Source organism: Myodes glareolus, unplaced genomic scaffold (assembly GCF_982192425.1).
Source record: "Myodes glareolus unplaced genomic scaffold, mMyoGla1.1 HAP1_SCAFFOLD_49, whole genome shotgun sequence".
Classification (NCBI taxonomy): domain Eukaryota; kingdom Metazoa; phylum Chordata; class Mammalia; order Rodentia; family Cricetidae; genus Myodes; species Myodes glareolus.
The window spans coordinates 1,520,001-1,534,365 of record NW_028263221.1 but is presented as its reverse complement, the minus strand read 5'-3'; the positions used below and the strand labels follow the sequence as shown (position 1 = coordinate 1,534,365).

Sequence of the window (14,365 nt, the reverse complement as noted above, 5' to 3'; positions counted from 1 at the left end):
ATCTATATATGTCTCTCTTAGGGTCCTCGTTGTTGTCTAGGTTCTCTGGGATTGTGATTTGTGAGCTGTTTTTTTTATTTTATGTTTTATTTATTTTTTGTTTGTTTGTGTTTTTGTTTTGATTTTTGAGTCAAGGCAGGGTTTCTCTGTTGCTTTGGATCCTGTCTTTGGAACTAGTTTGAGGCTGGCCTCAAAACTATCCCAGAGATCCACCAGCCTCTTCCAGATATGGAACCCTTCCCTTTGAATGTTTTCATCTTTTTGAGTTCAAAAGCCACCCCATAAACAATTTCCAGAAACCACGTGGTGGGAATCAAGTGCCCTCTTCTGTTGACAGGGCCTAGAAATGCCTATTTACTGCACTCTTGTTGGAGCTGGGAAAGACTACCTTCTTGCTGAAGTTGAAAAATTGTTGAATTTAGTCATTTTCAGGTTCCTTAGAAAAAAACAAAGCAAAACAAAACCAAAAGCCCCTTCTTTGTTTTATTTCACGTTTTAACTGGATTTTTTTTTTTTGAGACAGGACCTGTCTTTTTATTTATGTTTCAGACAAACTATTACACTACATGGTCCAGCACTTCTTTCTGAACACTGCTGCTGCAAATACAATCTTAAAAGAAAAACTAAAATTAAAATAAATGACCTGGCATAAAAAGAGAAAAAAAATAAAAACTGCCTTTGTTTTCTTTTCTTTTCTTTCTTTTCTTTCTTTCTTTCTTTCTTTCTTTCTTTCCTTCTTTTATTAATTTTTGAGGCATGGTTTCTCTGTATAACAGCCCTAGCTGTCCTGGAACTCACTTTACAGACCAGGCTGTCTTCTTGGTTACATTCTGTTTTTTTTTTCTTGGTTCCTATCTGTAAGTTCACATTCTCTCTCTCTCTCTCTCTCTCTCTCTCATTTTATTTATTTTTTTGTTTGGTTTTGTGTTTTGCTTTACAAGACAGGGTTTCTCTGTTGCTTTGGAGACTTTTCTTGGAACTAGCTCCTTTCTTGTAGACCAGGCTGGCCTAAAACTCCCAGAGATCCTGCCTCTGTCAAATATGGAGCCAGTGCCCTTAAATGCCTTCATCTGTTGAGGTCAAAAGCCACCCTATCTACACACACACACACACAGACACACAGACACACAGACACACACACACACACACACTTAATTTAAATTAAGTCCCACAGAACTAGAAATACTGTCTCAATTTAAAGTAAAATAAAATGTAAAAGAGTGCAGTGCTAAGTGCAGTTATGAAAATGTTTTAAAATATGACACCTTCCCTGTCTCCCCCACATACAGAAGGCACATCGAGAGATTTAAATAGAATTTGAAATTGGCCGGGCAGTGGTGTCTCATGCCTTTATTCCCAGCACACAGGAGGCAGAGGCAGGTGAATCCCTGGGAGTTAGAGGCCAGCCAGGGCTTCAAGAAAGGAGCTAGTTCCAAGAACAGCTAGGACTGTTATGCAGGGAAACCCAGTCTCGAAAAACAAAACAAAACAAAATTGAAATTAAACTACATGTACAAGAATTTAATTGAACAACATACGAAACACAAAGCTGGGTTGCTGTGGTACACCCCTTTTCTTCTATCATCTAAGAGACAGAGGCAGGTGGCCCTCCTTGAATTGGAGACAGGTTGTATAGAAAAGACCCCATACCAAATTACAAAAATGTATACATGTTGAACCAAAAGAAAAAGAAAGAAAGAAAGAAAGAAAGAAAGAAAGAAAGAAAGAAAGAAAGAAAGAGAAAAGAAAGACAGAAGATTAAAAGCAAGAAAATGAAAAAACCACGGAACAAAGGAAGGCAGTGCTGGGGGCCTGGTTGGTGGTTGAGAAGGGAGCCCTGGCCTAGTTACATCCTCTGCCATGTCTGCTGTGACCCCAGCACCCCATTCCTCAGGAGCTGTAAAGGGTCTGAGAATAAAATGACCTTTTTTTATTTTTTTCTGTCTGAAGTGAAAATGTTCTAAACAAACAATTCACTGTGTCAATATTCCTGGAAATGATGTCCAAGTCGGAATTTTTCGTAGCATTTCATGGCTGTTTTAATTTTCTCTGCATCTCATCATGTCTTTCTCTAAGCAGGCCCAGGAACGATAAGAGCCTGTAGCTGATCTAGGAGATCGCCCATGGCAGGGGCCCTGGCCTCCACTCCTGTCCCCTGAGGGCACGGGGTAGGCGTGGGACTCCAGATTTTACAGACTAGGAATATTCAAGGTCGCCAGCCCTTCCTAACAGCCAGAACTCCTTGCTGAACCAGTCAAGGGTGAGGCTACAACTTGATCGGTCTGCTTAGGTATACATATTTTTGTTACCGTTGTTTTTGGAAAAGGTATCCAAGTGGGAATTTTTCCATGACTGTTTTGGTTTTCTCACACTTGGACTTTTAGTTTGAGAAGTGGGGTGTGGGGCTGTACAAACACAACTGTGAAAAAGATCCCCAAGAAAGGAAGCAAGTGGTTGTTATGGTGAAATGTCTTTGAAAGGCATTCAGGTGGCAAGAAACTGCCTTTGTTGCCTCCCTCCCTCCCTCCCCCACCCCCCAGTTCCTCCCTCTTAACAAGTCATAATTGTGGCAGCCCCTTGGCCCACATAGTCCTTTCACTGTTCCTGATTGATCAGACACACTCTTTGTTTTATTTTTTAATTTTTGAATTGTGGTTGAAGTCAATGAATTGAGCTCTTAGATTATTATTATTATTATTATTATTATTATTATTATTATTATTATTATTATTATTAGTGGTTTTTCTACCTTGGGGTTCCCTGTGTATCCTTGTTTGCCCTGGAACTCACTTTATAGACAAGGCTGGCCTTAGACTCACACAGATCTAGCTGCCTCTGCCTCTACCTCTGCCTCCTAAACACACTTCTTTTTCAAGACAGGGTTTCTCTGTGTCTGTCATTTGCCTGTCCTGAAACTCACACTGCAAAACAAGGTAGCCTCAAACTCACAGCAATCTGTCTGCCTCTGTCTCTCCTGATCTGAGGGCCGAGAACTGAGAATAAAGAAATGCACTGCCACCATTACCCAGATGGATATTTTTTTTTCCAATGGTGGGCAATGGGACTTATAAATTTTCTCAAAGGACTGAGATCACTGTGTGCCAGGTGTTCTGTAAGGGTGTTTTTTTGTTTGTTTGTTTGAGGGAATTCTCTCTCTCTCTCTCTCTCTCTCTCTCTCTCTCTCTCTCTCTCCTCTCTCTTTCCTCTCTCTCTCCCTCTCTTTCACTCTCTCTCTTTCGCTCTAGATCTTTGCTTTGTCCCATTCCTCATGGGAACTTCTCTGTTTTTCTTGAATTTTTTCCCCTCAGTCTGTCTTTCACATTTCGTTTCTTTTCCTTTCTTTTCTTTTCTTTTCCTTTCTTTTTTTCTTTTCTTTTGAACCCTCTCACCCTTGACAGGAGCCTAAAGGTTTATGGTATCTTTCTTTGCATGTATAGCTGGAGAATCTGGAGACACTGCATTCAAATCATGGTGCTCTAGAGGCTAGGAGACAGAAAAAGAAATGGACCTTGAAAATATGCCTCATGGTGTCTACCATCTTGTTGAGGTCAGCTCTCATGGTGGTTACCAAAGGCAGCCTTCTAAAAGCTTTCATCTTGGTGAAGTTAACAGCCATGCTGTCTTGTCTGCAAAGGGCCTTCACTAAAATAGTTTGAATTGTAATCCCCCCCACATATACATAAACATAGACACAGACACACACACACAGACACACACAGACACACACACACACACACACACACACGCACACACGCACACAGGCACACACTCTCACACACGCACTCACGGGGATAGACATGGGAACACTGAGAAAAACAAATAAAATCTGAAGTTAAACTCAATGTACGAGAGAGTCAGAAATCACAAAATAAATGAAATAAAACAATGCTACGGGGTGGTCTCATATAGAACTGTCATGCATTTGGCAAAGAAATACTGCCAGGGGATTTTGATTTTTAATGTTATTCATGTCCTCTTCATGGACAAGGAAAGTATCAGAAGTGCAGAGATGGAATTTCTGAAATTACCAGAAACCACAGGGTGGAGATCTAGTGCACTCTCTTGGTGAATGGAAGTGGGTGCAGAGAGAGTGCTCATGCATTAAAATAATACAGTATTCTTTTTCCTAAATTAAAGAAACAAACAAGGGCTGAAGAAATAGCTCAGAGTTTAAGAGAACTGGCTCTTCTTCCAGAGGTCCTGAGTTCAATTTTCAGGAGAGATATCTCAGTTCAATTCCCAGCACCCACATGGCAGCGCATAAGTGATTGTAAATGCTGTTCCTGGGTGATCTGACACCCTCACACCATTGCACATGTAATGAAATTAAGTAAATCACAAACATTTCTTCTCTCTGGCTTTGGAGCCTGTCCTGGAAGTAGCTTTTGTAGAATAGGCTGAGAACCAGGAATAAAAGAATGCGCCGCCACCACCACCCAGCTAGATGGTTTTAATTTTTAGAATGGTGGGCAATGAGACTTATAAATGAGGCTGAGGTGGTTTTCTCACAGGACTGAAGTGAATGCTCTCTCTCTCTCTCTCTCTCTCTCTCTCTCCCATTCTAGATCTCTATTTTGTCCCACTCCTCATGTTTTCTCTTTTTCTTGATTGTTTCCTTCAGTCTGCCTTTCACATGTATTAAACTCAATGTGCGTGGAGAGAGAAACCAAATATGAGATTCAAAATACAGCCAGGGTTGGCAGGTAGTGGAGCAGGCCTTTGACTCTGGCACTTCATTCAACCTGATTTGTTGGTTTTTTTTTTTCTTGACTTCTCTGTAAACATTCTTGTTGGAATTGAGAAATTGCTGATTTGAACTCAGGCAATTTCATGTAATAGTCCTGACTGTCCTGGAACTCACTTTTAAAGATCAGGCTATCTGTTTGTTTTTGTCTTGTTTTCTTATTTTCTATCTGTAAAACACCATTGAAGAGCTTGGTGGCTCTTCCTGAAGAAGTGAGTTCCATTCCCAAGACCCACATGGCAGCAGCACATAAGTGACTGTAAATCCAGTTTCAGGATGATCTGACACATTCATGCCACTGCACGTAAAATAAAGTTAAATAAACCATAAAAAATTCTTTAATGCTGGAGAGATGATTCAGCAGTTAAGAGCATTGCCTGCTTTTCCAAAGGTCCTGAGTTCAATTCCCAGCACCCAGATGGCAGCACATAAGTGATTGTAAATGCAGTTCCGGGGTGATCTGACACCCTCACACCATTGCACATATAATGAAGTTAAGTAAATCACAAACTTTTCTTCTCTCTGGCTTTGGACCCAGTCCTGGAAGTAGCTCTTGTAGAATAGGCTGAGAACCGGGAATAAAGGAATGCGCCGCCGCCACCACCCAAGTAGATGGTTTTAATTTTTAGAATGGTAGGCAATGAGACTTATAAATTTCTTCAAAGGACTGAGGTGGTTTTCTCACAGGACTGAGGTGAATGCGCTCTCTCTCTCTCTCTCTCTCTCTCTCCCTCTCTCTCCCATTCTAGATCTCTGTTTTGTCCCACTCCTCATGTTTTCTCTTTTTCTTGATTGTTTTCTTCAGTCTGCCTTCACATGTATTAAACTCAATGTACGTGGAGAGAGAAATCAAATATGAGATTCAAAATACAGCCAGGGTTGGCAGGTAGTGGAGCAGGTCTTTGACTCTGGCACTTCATTCAACATGATTTTTTTTTCTTGACTTCTCTGTAAACATTCTTGTTGGAGTTGAGAAATTGCTGATATGAATTCAGTCAATTTCAGGTAATAGCCCTGCCTTGGCTGTCCTGGAACTCACTTTTAAAGATCAAGCTATCTGTTTGTTTTTGTTTTGTTTTTTTTTGTGTTCTATCTGTAAATCACCATCTCTTCTCTTGAATGTGTTCACCTTGGTAAAGTCAAAGGCCACCCCACAGACACACAGAGTCACCCACACACACACACACACACACACACACACACACACACACACACACAGAGAGAGAGAGAGAGAGAGAGAGAGAGAGAGAGAGAGAGAGAGAGAGAGGCACACCTAGAGACACACCAATACATTTGTTAAATTAAAGGAAGGCCTGGAGAGATGGTTTGGTGGCTCTTCCTGAAGAAGTGGGTTCAATTCCTAGGACCCACATGGCAGCAGCACATAAGTGATTGTAAATCCAATTTCTGGATGAACTGACACATTCATGCCACTGCATGTAAAATAAAGTTAAACAAACCATAAAAAATTCTTTAGGGCTGGAGAGATGGCTCAGTGGTTAAGAGCATTGCCTGCTCTTCCAAAGGCCCTGAGTTCAATTCCCAGGAACCACATGCTGGCTCATGAACCATATGTAATGAGGTCTGGATCCCTTTTCTGGCCTTCAGGCATACACAGAGACAGAATATTGTGTACATAAATAAATAAATATTAAAAAAATAAAAAAACCCACAAATCTTTTTAAAAAATTTGGAATTAAACTAAGTTCTACACAACTGGAAAGACCGTCTCAAAGCAAAGTAAAATAAAATGTTCTGAAATAAGACACCTTCCATGCCCCACCCCACACAGGGAAACACTTGGTGCAGACCAAGAGAGATGAACAAAATGTGAAATTAAACTAAATGTACAAGAAATTAACAGAACGTGATACTAAACACTGAGCCGGGGTGTGGGGATGCACTCCTTTCATTCTTTCATCCAAGAGACATAGAAACTCGTTTTGATGTACATTTCTCTGATGACTAAGGATGTTGACCATTTTCTTCAGTGTCTGTCAGCCATTTTAGATTCCTCCATTGAGAGTTCTCTGTTTAGGTCTGTACTCCATTTTGTCAATTGGATTCTTTGTTCTTTAGATGACCAATTTCTTGAGTTCTTTGTATATTGTGGAGACCAGACCTCTGTCTGATGTGGGGTTAGTGAAGATCTTTTCCCATTGTGTAGGCCGTCGTTTTGTCTTGTTGGCCATGTCGTTTGCTTTGCAGAAGCTTTTCAGTGTCAGGAGGTCTCCTGTATTCATTTTGTTTCTCTCGGTGTCTGTGCTACTGGGGTTATATTTAGGAAGCGGTCTCCTGTGTCAATGTGTTCAAGTGCATTTGATATTTTGATATCCATATTTTTTTATTGTGGATGAAGTCAATTATTTGAACTCTCAAATATTTTTATTGTTATTATCTGTTTGTTTATTTGTGGTTTTTCAACTTAGGGTTTCCTTGTGTATCCTTGTATGCCCTGGAACTCACTTTGTAGACAAGACTGGCCTCAGACTCACAGAGATCCATCTGCCTCTGCCTCCTAGTGCAGGGATTAAAGGCATGCACTGAACACCATTTTTTTTAAACAGAATTTATCTGTGTCATTTTGCCTGTCCTGAATCTCAGTCTGCAGAACAAGGTAGCCTTACACTCGCAGTGACCTGCCTGCCTTGGGCTCCCTGATCTCTGAGGTGTTTTATCATCTCTCTGAGTCTCTGCCTGGCTATCAATTTATCTATTAGTTTACTTATTTTTTTGTTGTTGTTGTTATTTTCTGAGACAGGGATTCTCTCTGGCTTTGGAGTCTGTCCTGGATTCAGACCTGGTCACAGCTGTACCTGAAACAGTGAGGCCTCTTGCAGGGAATCCACAGAGCCTCTGCCCATGGCTCTCCAGGAGAATCCACTCTCTCCCTTTCCCCCAGCCCCAGCCAGGGCTGCCGGCTACATCTCAGGCAGGCATAGGTGGCGGGCACTCTGACTATCCAGGATGTGACAGGCACAGACACACAGAGAAGCAGGGAGGAGTGTTACCCACTCTCTCACTAAATACAGGCAAGCAGGAGGAACAATGAAAACAATCAGAACTGCAGAGAATTTCCAGAAACCACATGGTGGGGATCTAGTGCCCTCTTCTGGTGACAGGGAATACATCAGAGATTTGGATTCTTGTGCTCCTGAGACCTACCCCAATGTAATACTGACAATGCCCTATTAGACCCTATATATCACATATAGGCTTGCTTGATATCACACACGTACACTGTCTGCGTTGCTGCCTGCCCACCTTCCTCTGTGACCCCTGGGAGAGAGCCTGGTACCATCAGAAGACAGAAGATGGGGTTTGGGTCTCTCTCTCTCTCTCTCTCTCTCTCTCTCTCTCTTTCTGTCTGTCTCTCATCTATTCTTCCATCTATGTATGCATCTATTGATTTATGTAATAGATTTTTTTGTTTGTTTGTTCTTTTTTTGTGACAGGGTTTCTCTCTAGTTTTTGAGTCAGTCCTGGAACTCGCTCTTGGAGACCAGGCCGCGTGCTGGAACTAAAGGCATGCATCATCACTTCCCGGTTAGAAGCCTTTGTAAAACGTGGGCAATTAGAGCTAAAAATTTCCTCATAGGACTGATTTTACTGTGTGCCAGGGTTAGTGTAGGGCTTTGCTTTAATTTTCTTGAGTGAATCCCCCCCCCACCCCAACACCCGTCTCTTATTGTAGAGCTCTGTTTCATCTTCCATGAGCTCTGAGGGCACTTGGCTTGAGTATGATACACACAGAGACTTACTATTAAGGAAAGTTTAAGATCAAGATCCTTTCCTAACTCTGTGACCTTGCAATAGAGAAGTTTCAAAGGGTGTGCCTACAGCTCCACTGGACTTCTTTGATGGGCCTTTATCTGTTGCCTTTCCTGTAAACATTCTTGTTGGAGTTGGGAAATTGCTGATTTGAACTCGGGCAATTTCATAGAATAGCTCTGGCTGTCCTGGAACTCACTTTTATAGACCAGGCTGACCTTTTGGTGACATTCTATTCTTTTTTTCTTCCTCTTATTTTCTATCTGCAGTCCACATTGGTGTAATGACAGTGCACCTGTATATTCACTGCTCTGATCCTTTCTCTCCTTCCTTCCTTCCTTCCTTCCTTCCTTCCTTCCTTTCGTATGTCTGTCCACTCCCGAAAACCCAAAAATGTCTAGCCTCCCAACGCAATTAAAAATAAGTCAATTAAAATAAATAACCTGGCATTTATAAAAGGAGGGAAGGAGGGAGGGAGGAAGGCAGGCAGGCAGTGCTGGGGGCCTGGATGATGGTTGTGAAGGGAGGAGCCCTGGCCTAGTCGTCTCCTCTGCCACGTGTGTCACCCCAGTCAGACCTCAGGAGCCTTCTCTAAAGGGTCTGAGAAGCTGCTTCCATGTTTCTGCCTCTGGGTATTTATTGATCTATTTATTTATTTTTCTGGTTTATGTGGGAGGGGAAGGGGAAGCCGAAGCCTTGTCCTACGGGCTCCATGCTGTCACTCAGTCAGTACTGTCTCGTCAACGCGCGTGTGAGGGCCCGTGTCTGTCATGCCAGCAGCACTCAGAAACTGAAAGTACAAGGATCAGGAGATCATCTTCATCGCGGTGGGAAATAGACCCTCCACCAGAAATCCATCAAACGACCTTTTAATTTTCTCCATCCTAAGTGAAAATGTTCACAACAGATCCGCATGACCCTATTATTCCTGGAAATGAAATCCAATGGAGATATTTTAAAACACACACACAAACAAACACATTATTCCACGACTGTTTTCGTTTTCTCTGACTCGGTATTTAGTCTGAGAAGTAGGTGCCGGGGGTGTGGGGAGTGGTGTGGAGAAAAAGAACTGCAAGCAAGCAAGCAGGCAAGCAAGCAGGCAAGCAAGCAAGCAAGCAAGCAAGCAAGCAAGTAAGCAGTGGCCAAGGTGAAGTCTATGTCTTTGAAAGGAGACTCGGATGGCAGGAGACTGCCTGCCATGGCCACCTCCCTCCCTCCCTCGGTCCTCGGTCTCCCTCAGTCCCTCGGTCTCTCCCTCTCACCGTGCTCTAAGTGTCGCAGCCCCTCGACTGGCCCACTTAATACTGTCACTGATCGTGGAGACGCACTCTTTGTTTCCCGTGAGCCTCCCTCCCTCCCTCCCTCTCCACGAGGGAGAGCGATTGGCCTGTTTTCCTAGCTAGCTGCCTGTGGTCTCGGTTCCTCCTTTCGTTTTCGTAGCCTGAGCGTCCGTGGCTCCTCCCGAACGTCCGTCCCGGCCAGCCCGCGTTCACCCATGTTCGGGGATGGGGTGTGGGGGAACCGACGACGGGGAGTCCCCTGCCCTGTCGTGGGTGCGTGTCACCTCCGGGCGTGAGCGTGGGAGGACACTCTGTCGCGCCAGAGAAGGCTCGCGCGCCGCGGCCGAGCGAGCGAGCGAGAGCGAGCGAGCGAGCGAGCGAGCGATCTCTGTCGGTCGGGTGGGTCGTCGGGCGCCACCTAGCGGTGTTGGCCGTTTTGTGCAACGCTCCTGGTCCTCGGTCGCCGACAAGGAGGGCGAAGTGGCTTTTGTGAGGCGGAAAGAGTGACGAGAGTCCCGGCTGGCGGGCGGGCGTGTCCCGCGGTCGGTGTCGTGCTTGGGGACGGTCTCTGTGTAGGAGGTTGTGCCGGAAGAGTCGCCTATGGGTGCGTCTGGGATGGAACCGAACGAAAGCCACGGCTGGGGAGGGTGCCGGGAGACTTGAGCGGGTCGACCAGAAGGCTTGAGTCGTTCGCGTCGTCCCACCGCTAGGTGTCGGGTCCGGCCAGGCCCAGGATGGGTGAAGTACCCCGGCTTTCAAAGCTGTCTTTCCCTCGCCTTTTCTCTCTAAGAGAGAGAGAGCCCTGGGTCCCCGGCGACCCGAGGCCGAGAGGGGGCGCTGGTTGATCACGGCTCTTCCCCGCCGCCCGTGCCCGGACTCGTTGGGGGTGTCGGAGCTTTTGATTATTTTCCTCCTTGTCAGAACCCTCGGTCCTCGGCGGCGGGCCTCGCCATCCTGAGGCCGAGAGGAGGCTGTGGTCCCGGCTTTCTCTCCTCCCTGGTCCGGACTCGTTGGGGGTCTCGGAGCTTTATTTATTTATTTATTTATTTATTTATTTATTTATTTATTTATTTATTTATTTATTTTTTCCTCGGTCCTCAGCGGTGGGCCTCGCCATCCTGAGGGCGAGAGGAGACTGTGGTCTCGACGGCTTTCTCGCCTCCCTGGTCCGTACTCGTTGGGTGGCCTCGGAGCATTTTTTTCTTTTTTTTCTTTTGTTTTTCTCCTTGCCAGAACTCTCGGTCCTCAGAGGCGGGCCTCGTCGTCTCGAGGCCGAGAGGAGGCTGCGGTCACGGCTTCTTCTCTGTTCTCTGTTCACTGGTCCCCGGTTTCCTGTACCGTCAGGTATTTTTTTTTTCTTGCCCTGCTCCATCCCTAGCGGCTGGTCGCAGGGTCCTCGGCCGGGAGGAGGCTGGGCGCCCGGCTTTGTGGCATGTCCACCTCGCTCTCTCGGTCCTTTCACGGTCATGAGGTCGACCAGTTGTTCCTTTGAGGGTCGGTTCTCTTGTTTATGGGGACATTTTTGGGACATGTCACCCAGCCTCACTTTCAGGAGTCCCCTGTGGTCTGTGAATTGCTCCCTGTACCTGGTGTCATTCTTCTAGTGGTTGCTATCTGTCCTTATTGTACCTGCAGATAGGTGCTGACACGCTGTCCTTGAAGTGGGTGACATGAAAGGACTCTGTAGGTTGCGGTCTCTTCCGAGCCTCGCTGGGTCGTTTTTCCCGTTTAACCCAACCTACGTGGCGTGTCAGGCGTTCCCGCTTCGTGGTTGTCACCCGTGCAGTTTGGATGGTGGGACTTGCCTCCCGGTGCTCTTCCCTTACCGTCCCGGTGCTTTTTTTTTTTTTTTTTTTCCAAGTTTCTTTTGGGGATCAGATGGAGCTCCCGAGTCTCCACGGACTGGGTGGGTCCCCTGTGTGCCTCCCGAGTGCACTGTTTTCTCCACCCCCAGGTTATGGAGCTCCCGAGTCTCCATGAGGCCTTGGGGGGAAGGGTGAACCAGCCCGGCCTTCTGCTGCCTGCTTTTATGTGCCTCCCGAGTGCACACACCGCTTCTTCCCCACGACCACCGCCATTGTGTTTGGTTTTGAAGGTGGAGGTGTGAAGGGTTTTTTTTCCCCCATCCCCAGGTTGGGGAGCTCCCGAGTCTCCATGAGGCCTTTGGGGGGAAGGGTGACCCAGCCTGGCTTTCTGCTGCTTGCTTATGTGCCTCCCGAGTGCACACCTTTTCTTCCCCCGTGGCTGGCCCACTCCACTCCGCTTTTTTCTTTTTCGTTTCGGAGGTGGTGTGTGAAGGGTTCTTTTTTGTTTCGGAGGTGGTGTGTGAAGGGTTTTCTTTTTTTTATTTTCTTTCCTTTCGGGGATCAGCAGGCGGTGGAGCTCCCGAGTCTCCACGGACTGGGTGGGTGTCCCCAGTCCCCTGTTCCCGTGTGCCTCCCGAGTGCACTTTTTTCCCATCCCCAGGTTGTGGAGCTCCCGAGTCTCCATGAGGCCTTTGGGGGAAAGGGTGACCCAGCCCGGCTTTCTGCTGCTTGCTTATGTGCCCCCCGAGTGCACACCTTTTCTTCCCCCGTGGCTGGCCCACTCCACTCCGCTTTTTTTTTTTTTTTTTTTGGTTTCGGAGGTGGTGTGTGAAGGGTTTTCTTTTTTTTCTGGTGGCAGTCGGTCGGGTCTGTGGTGCCCTCTCTCGCTCGCTTCTCCCCGGTTCCGCTTGTCGATCGATGTGGTGCTCTCGCCCTGTGTTCATTCGGGTCGGAGGCCTAAGCCGCGCCAGGCGAGGGACGGACATTCATGGCGAATGGCGGCCGCTCTTCTCGTTCTGCCAGCGGGCCCCGCGTCTGTCCTCCCCACCTTTGGTGGTGTGTGGAAGGCAGGGGTGCGGTCTCTCCGGCACGAGCCCTGTGAAAGCCCCCCCGCACTCCCCGCTGTGGTTCGTGGGGGCTCCCGTGAGGTGCGTCAGGGGCTCCGGCGTCTGCCCCCCTCTCGCGCGTTTCGCTCCGCCCACCGTGTGTGGCCCGTGCGGCCCTCCTCCCTCCGAGCCGGGAGAGGGTTGGCCGATGTGTGCCGCGTCACACGCCCTTCCCGAACGGGCTTTGTGTGCGCGCGTCTCGCTCGCGATCCTCGCGGTGCTCCTGGAGCGTTCCAGGCCGATCTTCAGAGGTGCCCGGTACTGAGCGGCGGCGGCGTTTCCCGTTTCTCCGACGTGTGTGCCCTCCCGCGCGCGGTCCGGCCTTCGGCGGTGTTCCTCTGCGAAGGTGTGTTCGTGTGGGGGTCAAGGCGAGCGGTAAGAAAGGCTCTCTGCGTCCGTCCCCCCCTCCGTGAGCGGGGGACGATGAACCGTCTCTCGCGAGCTCCTGTGAGATCGGGCGAGCGGCCCACCACGCGCTGCCTTCTCCCGTAGGCTTTTGAGCGCCGTGTGGTGGTGTTGAGCTGTCGCGGCCGGCCTTTCTGTTCTTCTCACCGTTCGAGGTGGGTTTTAATGGTAAACGATTAGAATGCCTCCCCGTCCGGTGCAGAGCCGGTGGGTGGTGCCGGAGAGGCCTGGCTCTCGGGGGACCTAGTCTGTAGTTTATGCTTTTTCTCGGTCCGGTCCCCCCTGTCCGCGTTACGCTCGAGAATGCGCCCCCGGAAGGAAAAAGATAAAGAGAAGCCCTTACCGATACCGCAGACCCCCCCGCCTCGCCACGTTCGAGATCATCGAGCGTCGTTTCCCCCGCTCTTGGGGCTGCCGCGGCCGGGGGCTCGTCGGGCCGGGTCCGTCCCGCCCGCCCTCAGCGAGGAAAGTGCCTTCTCTAGCGATCCGATGAAAGGGCGTGCTTGGGGTCTCCCGTCGGACCCGCCTTGGGTCGCCCCGGCCCGCCCCGTGACCCGCCCGATGCGCGTAGCTCTGGCCGGGTTCCCCTCGCCGCGTCCCGACTTTTGGGGGGGGAACCCGAGCGTTTGTGTGCCCGCTGCGGCCCGCGCCTCCTCGCTCCGAGTCCGGGGAGGAACCACGCGGGGCAAAAGAGAGCGTGCCGTGACGCCGGCGTGCCGTGCCGGAGCCTGGGATGTTGTCACCCGTGGTCGGTGGACGAAGGGGCCCGCGTCGTGCGCGCGCCCGAGCGCCGCGGGACCCCCCCCGGTCACCCCGCTCCCCCGAGGGGGATGGTGCGCACGCCTCGGGGCGCGGAGCCGAGCGGGAAGAGCGGGGCTGGGTGGCGGTGGGCTCCCGGGTCCCACCCGTCCGCACCGTCCGTGCCCGCCGCGAGCGGTCCCTCCCGCGCTTCCCCGTCTTTGCCGTTCCCGCGTCCGCGGCCTCGCCGTGCGCGTCGCGTGCGTGTGTGTCGCTCGTTGCGGCGTGCCGTGTGGAGTCGCCTCGCTCCCCCTCTCCCCGGCAGCGTTCCCACGATCGGGGAGCAGCGGTGACCCGTCCCTCCTCGGGGCCGGGGATCCGGTTCTGGCGTCGCGGGCCCGTGACCTCTCTCTCGGGCGCGGCCTTTGGAGAAACGGCGGTCGGTCGCCTCCGGCGCGTCGCCGGACGCGTCGGGGCCCGTCGCCGCCGGAGGTCCTTCGGCGGCGGCGGGCG

General features: G+C 49.1%; 2 long non-coding RNA genes across 2 annotated transcripts in view; one reads left to right on the top strand and one right to left on the bottom strand.

Annotated features, from left to right (window-relative positions):
- Positions 1 to 12,123, bottom strand: part of LOC148117134 (uncharacterized) — a 60,278-nt gene extending 48,155 nt beyond the window's left edge. The window contains exon 1 of the long non-coding RNA XR_015737145.1: positions 12,011 to 12,123. This is a non-coding gene — a long non-coding RNA (uncharacterized LOC148117134). The remainder of the gene's footprint in view (positions 1 to 12,010) is intronic.
- Positions 12,124 to 12,367: 244 nt separating this feature from the next.
- Positions 12,368 to 14,365, top strand: part of LOC148117130 (uncharacterized) — a 15,115-nt gene continuing 13,117 nt past the window's right edge. The window contains exon 1 of the long non-coding RNA XR_015737146.1: positions 12,368 to 13,055. This is a non-coding gene — a long non-coding RNA (uncharacterized LOC148117130). The remainder of the gene's footprint in view (positions 13,056 to 14,365) is intronic.